Source organism: Cebus imitator, unplaced genomic scaffold (genome assembly GCF_001604975.1).
Source record: "Cebus imitator isolate Cc_AM_T3 unplaced genomic scaffold, Cebus_imitator-1.0 Scaffold312, whole genome shotgun sequence".
NCBI lineage: Eukaryota > Metazoa > Chordata > Mammalia > Primates > Cebidae > Cebus > Cebus imitator.
The window spans coordinates 243855-256317 of NW_016107627.1; the positions used below are offsets into that span (position 1 = coordinate 243855).

General features: G+C 42.3%; 1 protein-coding gene and 1 pseudogene across 37 annotated transcripts in view; both read right to left on the bottom strand.

Moving 5' to 3' along the window:
- The window catches only part of DOCK9 (dedicator of cytokinesis 9), a 296457-nt gene that overhangs the window by 148933 nt on the left and 135061 nt on the right, over positions 1–12463 (bottom strand). The gene's annotated exons all lie outside the window — the stretch shown is intronic.
- Positions 10012–11049, bottom strand: LOC108285988 (annotated as a pseudogene).

Sequence of the window (12463 nt, forward strand, 5' to 3'; positions counted from 1 at the left end):
GATAGCATCATGCCTCAGTGGAAATTCTTTCAATGACACCTCATTGCTACCGGAATAAAATCCAAACTCCTCAGCATGACCTAAGACCTTTTGTGACCAACCGTACTGACTTTTCTGGACGCTTCTGCCCTTCTCCAACCACCCAGCAACATGGACTATTTCTGATTCCCTCATGCACCATGCCCCTCTGGTACCAAGTTGCTCAGACTGATCTCAGACACACATGCCATTCTGCTGAGATTACTCAAAGATCCTTCTGTGTCTCCTGCCAGACTTCAGAATCTTACCATGTTATTCATCTTTAATTCTCTAATACCCAGCAGAACACCTGGCACAAGATAAATGTGCTGAGTAAATAGGAAGCTGGGACTTTAAAACAGGGACTGCACAATTTAGCTGTGAGACTACATGAGGTTCCAAGGGAAACCATCTCAGCAACAGGTGCGACTTCAGGCTTCCTGTCACCAAATAATGTTCTGCTTCCTAAAAAGTCAGATTTCAGTAGACCTTTGGGAGTCATATGAATTTCATTCTGCCACCTTCTCAAATCCCTCAAATGGAAGAGCACACATGATTGTTTATTAAAATGCAATAAACTAAACAACATAAATGTTCAGAACCCTTAATAACTAGAGTTATCAATTAAGTGGATTTGTATAAAGAATTATTACTATTATTTTGGTCTTACAAAGAAGCAATTTTAAAATCACTTCCTAAGTACTACTGCACAACTGAGGACAGGAGAGGTACCCAGAAAGCCAGGATTAGCCTTGTGGTCACTTGGGTCCCAAGTGGCACGTCTGGCTTCCCATTTAGTAAGGGATTCAGCCTGCTCCACACCACATCATTTTGCAACTAAAAACAGCCACCCTCAAAAATAAAATATTCCCTAGAGGAGAGAATAGAGGCTGTAATAAGCTCCCTAGTAACCTGGCATCTCCGTACCAATGGAAGAACAGCAGCAAGGGTGTGCAGAGCTCTCCTGGATGGTTGGATCTCTTTGGATTCTCAAACATCTGTGAGAACCAAATTTTAGGGAAAATGTCATGACTGAATTACAGATTAAAAAAAGTGAATTTGAGGAAGGTTTATCACTTCTGAAAGGATCAGAGTAGTAAGAGGCAGACCTGAGCTAAAACCCCTGTGGACATATGACTAAATCTTGGGTCCTGCCACTTCCTCTAGTTGTCTAAATCACCTACCAACAGTCTCATGTGCATTCCATTCAACCTTGAGGCAGGCATAAGTAAGTATACTTTCTTTTGTTTTCCAGTTGTCTGTGTGTCTCTGGTTGTCTTTCTTTAGAATTCTATTTTAGTTGCTAAAAGGACCATAATTTTGTGTGAACATCTAGCACAGTGAATATGCTTCAAGTTAAAACTTGTCCATCACAGTTATGTGTTGCATAATGCTAGAGATATATTCTGAGAAATGCATCAGCAGGTGACTTTGTCCTTGTGCAGACATGACAAAATGCACTTACGCAAACCTAGATGGTCTAGCCTACTACACACCTAGGCTATAGGGTGTAGTCTACTGCTCCTCGGCCACAAACCTGTACAGCATGGAACTGTGCTGACTAATGTAGGGAGATGTAACACAATGGAAATATGTGTGTACCTAAACATATCTAAACACAGAAAAGGTATGGTAAAATACAGGATTATCATTTGATGAGACCACCGTCGTTGACTGAAAGGTCATTATGCAGCTCATGACTGTATACATCTCCATACACAATGAACTTTCCTTCAGGACTTGTCGTAGAAAGACATACTCCCTAATGTGCCACCTTTCTTCCATGTGTAAGGTGTCACTTATGCAGTAAGGATAATTTCACTCAAATCCCTCTGAGTTGACCAGCGTCACATTGGTCCTGTCAGAGCAGCATTTCAGCTCCTGGGCTGCCATCCAGAGTCTTACTTCAAACACAGTGGAGAGTCTGCTTTGTAGAAATAATGCTAAGCAGATGGGGAAAGCACTCTGACTCAAGGACTTCTGACATCAGGGGACTTTGATGAACTTACTGAATCTGTCCTCTTTGGATCTCATGCACATACTTGAGGGTGTTGCTAACTCAAGGCTGCTCAAACCCATGTGGGAAGGCACTCAATATCATCTAGGTTCTTCCAGGCAACACTGGTAGGAAAAGGCAGATACAGACCTGGCGGGACTCTTTTTTATTTTAGGAACTGTAAAGATTTTTATGCCAGGTAATATGTTAAATGACATCTAAGAATTCTGAGGCCAAAACCTGGATTTCCATTTCCTTTAAGGACTCTTGGTTTGTGTGTATTTGTCTTTGCATGCAAACATACTGTGTCTCCTTTTCTTTTACTCATGATTTGCCACCTTGAGATATGCTCTAATGACCTCAAAGCCCACTGGTGCCAAGATCTCATATCCATCCATTTGTGTAATACCTATTAAATTCCTACTATGTATAAAACACTACGGTAGGAACGCTGGCAAATGTAAACATGAATTTTCAAAAAAGTATGATTTACAATTTGAAAAAAAACTACAGCTGTCTATTCTCATGGAGGCTTTATTTTCTATTTAGGGAAAAAATAATAAGCAGTTTCATAGTTACAAATAATCATAATAAAGAGGGATAGGCGATGAACGCTAGAGTCACAGCATATCCTTCATAAATTTCCATCTGATTAAGCTACCCCTGACGGAAGATATCATCCTCTGTTCAAATCTTCCTCTATCCATGCCTATTGATCATCTTTAATATCCTAAGACATGTACACTAATCATATAGATAAAACTGGACTTCTATCCCTCATTGGTTTACAAATAAGGTCTATGTTTATCCAATTCCACCGATTACGGTATTTTACCATTCTCTCTGACATATTTAAAATATCAGGCCAGGTGTGGTGGCTCACGCCTGTAATCCCAGCACTTTGGGAGGCCGAGATGGGCAGATTACCTGAGGTTGGGAGTTCGAGACCAGCCTGACCAACATGGAGAAACCCTGTCTCTACTAAAAATACAAAAATTAGCTGAGTTTGGTGGCAATGCCTGTAATCCCAGCTACTTGGGAGGCTGAGGCAGCAGAATTGCTTGAACCTGGGAGACAGGGTTGCGGTGAGTCGAGATAGTGCCATTGCACCCCAGCCTGGGCAACAAGACAGAAACTCCATGTCAAAAAAAAAAAAAAAAAAAAAGTCAGCTAAATATTATTTTAAAAAGGAAGAAAGGAAAAGAAGAATGTGGCCTCACACGGAGAACACAAACATACAGTGTTGGACTACTGGGTTCATCAATATCCTTCCATCAGGATAAGAGAATAACATCATACATGTCCTTGATGTATACAGGTGGTATTTCATATGTGTGTGCTCTCTTTCATCTAGCTATATATGTAGTTAATCTCAACTCCCCACTTGATCCTAGGTTTTCCTGAGCACAGCATGGAACAAAAATCATGTTACACAGTGTCCACTATATATTTAAAAAAAACAAAACAAAAAAACAAAAAAACTACTACCCTCAGCAGGCCGAGGAAAAAAATAAAGAAAATGATGAAATGCTTTGTAAACATAAAAATCAACACACCAACCTTGTACCCTAGTTGTTTCAGCAGGAGGCATCACGGTTCCACTGAGTTCTCCAGCTCCTGAGGGCACCGTGACACTGCGTTGCATGCATGCCCTGCTCCCACGTTACATGTTCAATCATGTCCCCTAGAGTCCTATGCCAGGGCACATGGGGACACTGCTGCCCACACACCCTCCCCTGCCTGTAACAGCACATGGGGCTGCAGAGGGACACCCATGGAACAGTGAGGAGGGCGGGAGAACCCTTTGAGGTGCCAATTGGCTGAACCTCACTTAAGGACAGTGGGGTCATGGCCAGATCCTCCTCCTAGCCTATAAGGCCTCCACCTTCATTTAGAAAGGCTGGCACAAATACAAAGTTAATTATGCTTCCCCAATATGTTTCTGTGGTTGCTGATTTGGACTCAGGCACAGAAGTTGTTTTTCAGAAGCAATTTTCATCCTTAACACTTCCTTCAGTTTGGGAAAATAACACTGAATTTGCACAGTCCAATGCTGATATTCTTGAAGTTTGGTGAGCTAAGTAAGATGATTTTAAACAAATTAAAGAACAAATGAATCAGTCAAAGAAGCAATGATTCTAAATGTTCGTAAATCACTTTCTTTTCCTACAATATTTCTAGTAAGAAAGCTTGTAACACACATCTTCCAGAAGCCTGGGAATCCACCTCAAGCTTAAATGCTCAAAATAGCCACTTGAAGAGCTCTACCCTTATCTTGCTATTTCATTTCGATTTTATATCCGATTGACATTTTAGTAGGCCTGGTAGTTGGGCTGAATGTACATCTACAATTTTCTGAATTTCTGCTCAATGGTTTAATGCTTTGTTACATGCTTATTCTCCACACTCAAAGTCATTCTGCCATGGTCCATGTTGTCAGCACACCCTCCCCCAAAGAGCTCTCAGACACTGACATATCCCTTCCCTGAGGGTGCCCTGGTACCACTCCAACTACCCCACACCAAGTATTTTTGCTTCATCCTCTGGGCCATCTAGTATTTTCTTTTCCCAGTCCAGGATCCACCTCCAAAGACTCTCCAGCCTCAACTCCCTGGGAGAACATTTTAGGACCTCAGGTCATTCACTCTTACCCACATCCTGCCACCATCACGGCCATCCATCTTTAGTTTTCTCTACTCTGTTCCCAGGTAACTGACATTTCCAACAAGGCTAATTGTTTTCATTGAAATTATAAGTAGGAAGACCTCCCCCCACTTGGTTGATCATTCATTTGTTTAGTTCTACAAACATTTATTGAATATCTACCACTTGTTCTATGTGCTTAAAAACTAAGATCCCTGCCTCCTGGCATTTACAAAAGAAGCAAGAACATATACCAGTGTGAGAAGCTGCTAAGAGACAGGGAGAGAAGAAAAGAAATCAGAGCAAGGTAGAGAGGACCAGCAAGGCCAAGGGAGGTGGAGGTGTAGCAGTCAGCAACAACCTCATTGCAAAGGTCAGATTTGGAAAAAGGTTTGCAAGGGACAAGTAATAGCCAGGTAAAGAATTTCCAGCTATACTACAAGGCTATAGTAATCAAAACAGCATGGTACTGGTACCAAAACAGATATATAGACCAATGGAACAGAACAGAGGCCTTGGAGGCAACGCCACACATCTACAACCATCTGATCTTTGACAAACCTGATGAAAACAAGCAATGGGGAAAGGATTCCCTGTTTAATAAATGGTGTTGGGAAAACTGGCTAGCCATGTGCAGAAAGCAGGAACTGGACCCCTTCCTGACACCTTACAAGAAAATTAACTCCAGATGGATTAAAGACTTAAACATAAGACCTAACACCATAAAAACCTTAGAAGAAAACCTAGGCAAAACCATTCAGGACATAGGCATAGGCAAGGACTTCATGACTAAAACACCAAAAGCATTGGCAACAAAAGCCAAAATGGACAAATGGGATCTAATTAAACTCTAGAGCTTCAGTATAGCAAAAGAAACAATCATTAGAGTGAACCAGCAACCAACAGAATGGGAAAAAATTTTTGCAATCTACCCATCTGACAAAGGGCTAATATCTAGAATCTACATAGAACTAAATCAGATTTACAAGAAAAAAACAAACCCATTCAAAAGTGGGCGAAGGACATGAACACTTTTCAAAAGAAGACATGTATGAGGCCAACAAACATATGAAAAAATGCTCATCATCACTGGTCATTAAAGAAACACAAATCAAAACTACATTGAGATACCATCTCATGCCAGTTAAAATGGTGATCACTAAAAAATCTGGAGACAACAAATGCTGGAGAGGATGTGGAGAAATAGGAACACTTTTACACTGTTGGTGGGAGTGTAAATTAGTTCAACCATTGTGGAAGACAGTGTGGCGATTCCTTAAGGACCTAGAAATAGAAATTCCATTTGACCCAGCAATCCCATTACTGGGTATATAGCTAAAGGATTATAAATCGTTATGTTATAAAGACACATGCACACGTACGTTCATTGCGGCACTCTTTACAATAGCAAAGACCTGGAACCAACTCAAATGCCCGACAATAGACTGGACAAGGAAAATGTGGCACATATACACCATGGAATACTACACAGCCATAAAAAATTATGAGTTTGTGTCCTTTGTAGGGACATGAATGAATCTGGAAACCATCATTCTTAGCAAACTGACACAAGAACAGAAAATCAAACACTGCATGTTCTCACTCATAGACAGGTGTTGAACAGTGAGAACACATGGACATAGGGAGGGGAGCATCACACACTGGGGTTTGTTCAGGGGGACTAGAGGAGGAACAGCGGAGGGTTGGGAGGCTGGGGAGGAATAACACTGGGAGAAATGCCAGATATAGGTGACTGGGGGGTGGAGGCAGCAAACCACATTGCCGTGTATGTATCTATGCAACAATCCTGCATGTTCCGCACATGTACCCCAGAACCTAAAGTGCAATAAAATATATGTATATGTGTGTGTATATATATATATATAAATAATTTTAAAAAAAAAAAAGAATTTCCAGGGAGCGGATAGGTCCCAAGCCAGGAGCCTCCCTGTGGAGGAGACAGGAACCCAAGGAGGCCAGTATGGCTGGAGACAGTGGATGCTAGGAGAAAGCCTGGGAGTAAGTGGGAAACAAGATCACAGGGACCCTTGGATCACCATAAGGCCTTTGCTGGGGGATTCTGAACACAGGAATGATATCCTCTGACTCACTTTTTAAACAATTTATCTGGCTACACTGTTAGGACCGATTGAAAGAGGGTAAGGAGAGAACCCAGAAGACTTGGGAGGAGTCTCTGGCATTAATCTAGGCAAGAGAGACAGATGGCTGTGGTGATGGTTCCAGCAGGGGGAGAACAGGCTGATGACACTTGCTGCCCCCACTGCCACTCCCCTTGGCCTGCTTTCCAAACCCTTACTCACCCAAGCTGCCCCTGCTCCGGACCAGCCTGCCGTTAGCTCCCTCAGCACAATCTGCCATGGCTACTCAATACACAATCCTCTCCTTTCTTTTGGAGCTGGTGGCATTTCTCCCTCCTTAACTCCTCCCCCAAAGACCCTTACTTCCCTCCCCAGAGACCACATAAAGAGCCCTGCTTCAAAACTCAGACCATATTATCTTCTATCTTCAATATTTTCTCCATGCCTGGGTTTCATCCTTCTCAGCTCATTCCTGCATTTTCCCAATCCTGGTAAAACCTCCTGCAGACCTTGTCACTGTTCTGAGCCACTCTGATTCCTTCTTTCTGTTTCCAGCTTACTCTAACCTGTGTCTCCCCACTCACTTCTTTACCCCTGCGCAGTCACCAACTCCACTGCCCTTTCGAGGGACCTCCCCGGTGGTGGAGAATGTGTCTGCCCTCTCTGCCTGCAGAGAATGGAACTCTTCTCCATTTCCTGGTTCTTGTCCTAACTTTTGTCTCTGCTTCCCCTGCTTTTTCCTAAGTGAAGGCACTAGCCCAGACTTCGGTCCGTCATGCACTCAGCTCCTTTCACGCCTGTCTCACTTTTCTGTGGGTGAGTCTCCAGATCTTCCTTTTTAACCACAACTTCTCTCATTTCCAGCCACTTCAAGAGCTGCCAGCAGCTGGGTGTTCCACTAAGCTCTTAAACAGTATTTCCACAATAGACTCCCATGAGACTAGATTTATGTCATGACAATGGTCCTAGTCCCCTGCTTATTAATTTATCTCCTCTCCTAAGTTTTGAGTATTTTGAAAGCAGGGATCCTAGCTTATCTTTATGGTTCCCAGTACCTCACAAAGCTGAGTCCTTTCACAAGTCATTTAAGAATAAACATAAGTTAAATAAATATACAATACCCTTCAGCTCAGCTGATCAGTGCTACCTGAAAAATAAGCTTTTCTTTTTAAGGACTACATGATACAAGCAGATATTTCATCTGGGGTGAGGTAATAGCTTGTCATCCCAACCTGCGATTTTGAATATGAATCTGTCAGAAAAAAAAAAAAAAAAAAAAAAAAAAAAAAAAAAAAAAAAAAAAAAGTACTAATATTACAAAAAAAAAAAAAAAAAAAAAAAAGGCATTATCTGAACTAGAATTAAAATTCTTATATCTTGAAGGTCTGGCAACGTCTATTCAGAATCTCCTTATTTTTTTGAGACGAAGTTTTGCTCTTGTTGCCCAGGCTGGTGTGCGGTGGCACAGTGCGCTGCAACCTCCGCCTCCTGGGTTCAAGACATCCTCCTGCCTCACCCTCCCGAGTAGCTGGGATTACAGGCACCTGCCACCATGTCCAGCTATTTTTCTATTTTTGGCAGACTCAGGGTTTCACCATGTTGGCCAGGCTGGTCTTGAACTCCTGACCTCAGGTGATCTGCCCCCCTCGGCCTCTCAAAGAGCTGAGATTACAGGCATGAGCCACCGTGTCTGGCCCAGAAATATTACTTATCCAGTTTTTCAGTTAGGTCTAAGCCTAGACATGAACTAATATGCCAGAAACCGCAATGTTCATGGAAACTTACACTGTCATTGAATTCTGACTCACTTTTCATTAAAAAGCCAAAATCAAAGTATTGAGGGTTTTTTTTGGGGGGGTGGGAGCTGTATATAAAAAAGTGAGGACAAAACACTGTGAAAATAAACTTTTTTCTTTTTAAAAGGACAGATGGGAAATGAGATCAGGGACTTCCAGGCCTTTGTAAACAGCGGGCATGGCTTCCTCTCCAGGTCAGTGGTTTGTAGATCATTATCAGTCTCATGTAAGTAGAAGAGGAAAAGAACCAGAGGAAAAATAAAACTCAGGATGTTATTGAAAGGGAAATGGAGTAACCACATTTTTCTATACAATGCTGAGAACACTCTACGATTCCCCTGTATTCAAACATTTCCAAAAAGTAAAATTTCTAGCGTTGTCAGTTCTGAGTAATCTATGGCCTGCACTCCTATCCTTCCTTTTCAGCTCTCTTGCTAAGACATTTAGGTTGGTAATACACCATGAATATCGGTGGGAAAAGCACCTTCACTTCTCAATCTGACTTTGCAAACAGTTCTAAGGATGACAACAGTCTCCTACCCATAAATACAGCACAGAAATCCTAAAATGAAATCCTATGTTTTTAAAAAAATTGTTATTTTCAAATACAGAAAATACGGACAACATAAAAGATACCATCTGAGCCATTTTTAAGTGCATAGGTTCAGTGGCAGTAAGTACATTCTCATTTTTCGACATCACCACCATCCATCTCCAAAACTCTTCATCTTTCCAACTGCATCTCTGTTCCCACTGAACAGTAACTCCCCATTGCTCCCCACCTCCATCCCTAGTAACCACCATGCAACTTTCTGCCTCTCTGAATTTGATTACTTTAGGGACCTCATATATGTGGAACTAAACAGTATTTGTCCTTCTGTGACTGGCTTATCCACTGAGCATAACTCCGTCAGGGCCCATCCATATTGTAACATGAGACAGGAGTTTCTTCCCATTTCAGGCTGAAATATTCCATTTTATGTAAATACCACATTTTGTTTCTCCATTTATCCCTTGATGGATACTTAGGTTGCTTTCACCTTTCGAGTATTGTAAATAATGCTGCTCTCAACAGGGGTGAACAAATCTCTCTTTGAGTCCCTGCTTCCAAGTCTTTGAGGCATATATCCAAAAGTGGGATACAACATGCTTTTGAGACAGGGTCTCACTCTGTCACCCAGGCCGGACTGCAACAGCACAATCATGGCTCACTGCAGCCTCAGCCTGTTGGGCTCAAGTGATCCTCCCACCTCAGCCTCCTGAGTAGCTGGGACCACAGGTGTGCATCATCATGCTAATTATTTTTTTTCAGAGGCAATGGAATATTTATTTTTGTGCCTTTCTTCTATTTCACGTCTTCAAAACAAGGCCCCAGGAACCTCCAAATTCAATTATGCCCCTGGGCTTGGTCCACTGCTACAAGAGTCTTAGGGAGGCTTGTACACAAGCTTGAGTTTCTCATTCACAATATTAAACTCCAAGACAGAAGATGCAACTAAGCAGAAGTCCCTCCACCATTCCTCCATGGCAGATGCTGATTTCAGGCAAGGTGGCAGCCAATGTAGAAAACACTGGAATTTTTCCTTGGAACTGAACTGTGATGAGAGGTGCCTGCCATGAACGTAACCTACCATCTTTTCTTTGACTCTTCCTTTCTGGTTTTTGAAGACAAAGCAGATTATTATCTTCTCTGAAGGTACATGATAATAATTCCAAAGAAGCACAAAACACATGCTTCTACTACACTGTGCTTTCAGCTATTTTGGGTCTGGTTCAGTTGGTGGATGAGCTGATGGATACGTTCACCCCAACAGCCAGGTGAGCCCGTCTCCTTGAGGAAGCCCCCTCTATTCTTGGTAGCACGACCAGCCACCGAGAGATGGAAAGGATGCAAGAACCATGAGATCTCCAGGAAATGCTTCATCGGGAAGGCAATTTCATGAATGAGGTCTTCCAGGCAAATGGCACCAAACTCCCCCAGGTACTCCTCAATCGCTGTGTTGCCTGTCAGAGGGATGGTCTCACTCTTGACCTTGGCTTGTCCACATTTCAAAATGAGTTCCCGACAGACTTCAGATTTGGAAATCCCCAGGTCACATAAGGTTCTACTATACGCAGCATTTTTAGGCTCTAGGGGGTGATTTTTACAAAGATATCACTGAAAATTTTCTTTAGGCGAAGGCTTGCAATGGTACTCTGCACCAGTAAAGTCACACCATCAAGTCCTTGTCTGCACACAACAAAGGCCAGGGAATGTTTATCTGGCAATTCCAGGCATCAGGTTTCACTTCTAGTCGTCTGAGACACACCTGGTCACATTTCTGCCACCACCAATCATGCAGGAATGATTCTAGTCGCTTAAACCTGAGCCCTTTTCCTTTCTTCTGCTCCTTTTTTGCCAAAATGGCCTGATTCACCTGAGTGGCTTTGAGGGCTTGAGAAGTCTTCCTCTTTTTCAGATTTTCTGGATTTTTCTTTGCTCTTGCTCTGCCATCTTTCTAGTATCTTTTTTTTTTTTTTTTTAAGAATCGAGGGCTTGTGTTGTGTTGTCTAGGCTGGTCTCGAACTCCTAGGCTCCAGTGATCCCCCTGCATTGGTCACCCAAACTGCTGGGGTTACAGATGTGAGCCAACGAACCCGGCCCAACATGCTCCTTTTATTCTTCCATACAAGCTGTATCCTGTTTGTTTACACCAGGCACCAAAGTCTAATTTTTATGAAATACGAACGGTAGCATAAATTGTCTCCCTACATTTTTTCTTAGTACTCACTACCTTTCTCATATTCTATCACTTTACATAACTGCACAAGCATTAAGAAGCTGTGTAACAGGTCAGGATACGAGGGGCTTAAAAGCCAGATGAAGATTCAGTGGGTTAATCACAGGGCAACAATGTCACCACCAACAGGACCATCTGGTAAAAAGACTTCCCCTTGAAGAAGAATCGTGATTGGAAATCAATAGTCAGCTGCCACCCAAATCCCATGTCTCTGATGGAAAAGACAGGTGTCCTGGGCTTGACTTTCAGTTAAACAGAGGCTCAACATGTCTTAAGCAACTTTAATCTAAAGGTCATTACCTCTGTCTAACTGCTTGTTAAAGTTTACCTCTAACTTTGTTCAGGGAACAAGTTCTCAGATTTATGCCAAATAAACTGGGTAAGACCATAAAACAATATGAATAATAAAGGTTTATTATCACTAGAAAAAAATACTCCTCTTCAATCCCTGTTTCACCCACACTTTTTAATTTTAGAAATTACCTACGATGGCCAAACCAAATCATTGATCCTGCAAACATTTTTAGTCACTGGGACGGCCACATGCTCCAAATAGTATTAATATTTACTTGATGAATTAAAGAAAAACAACCTAATTCTCGTAAAAACTTTACTAATTATTAAGGTAAGCAATGGGTCTCCAACCCCAGCACCTAGCAAGGCAGGGACTTTGTGCATGTGGAGGTGGGTGGGAGGACAGAGGCTCAAAGCCAGCCCTCCTCAGGACCACAGCACAGGAGGACACCTGCACTCAAGAAGCCTAAGAAGCAGGCCCTGAAGGGCCAAGACCACACATTCAAGTGTTCATGTACACAGTGCAGACAGGCAGTAGGAAAGGAACTGAGAGAGTGGGGAAAAAAGTCTCTGTGGACTTAAATAGCTTCAGACGATATGGGATTTGGGTCTCAAAAGGGTAGGAAATACCTAGAAGAGAAGATGCTGGTGGCAAGAAAAACCGTGAAACTGAGGCAGAGATGGCAGAGATCCCCAAGCAACAGGGTCTGACTCTGCAAAAAGAAGGCCCGTCAGCTAGCGATGGCTGCAGGTCCTGTGCCATTTGTGTCCCTGGCCATGATAGATCACGTGTACTTTACTTCATCTATATTTTTTTTTAATGGAGTTTTGTTCTTG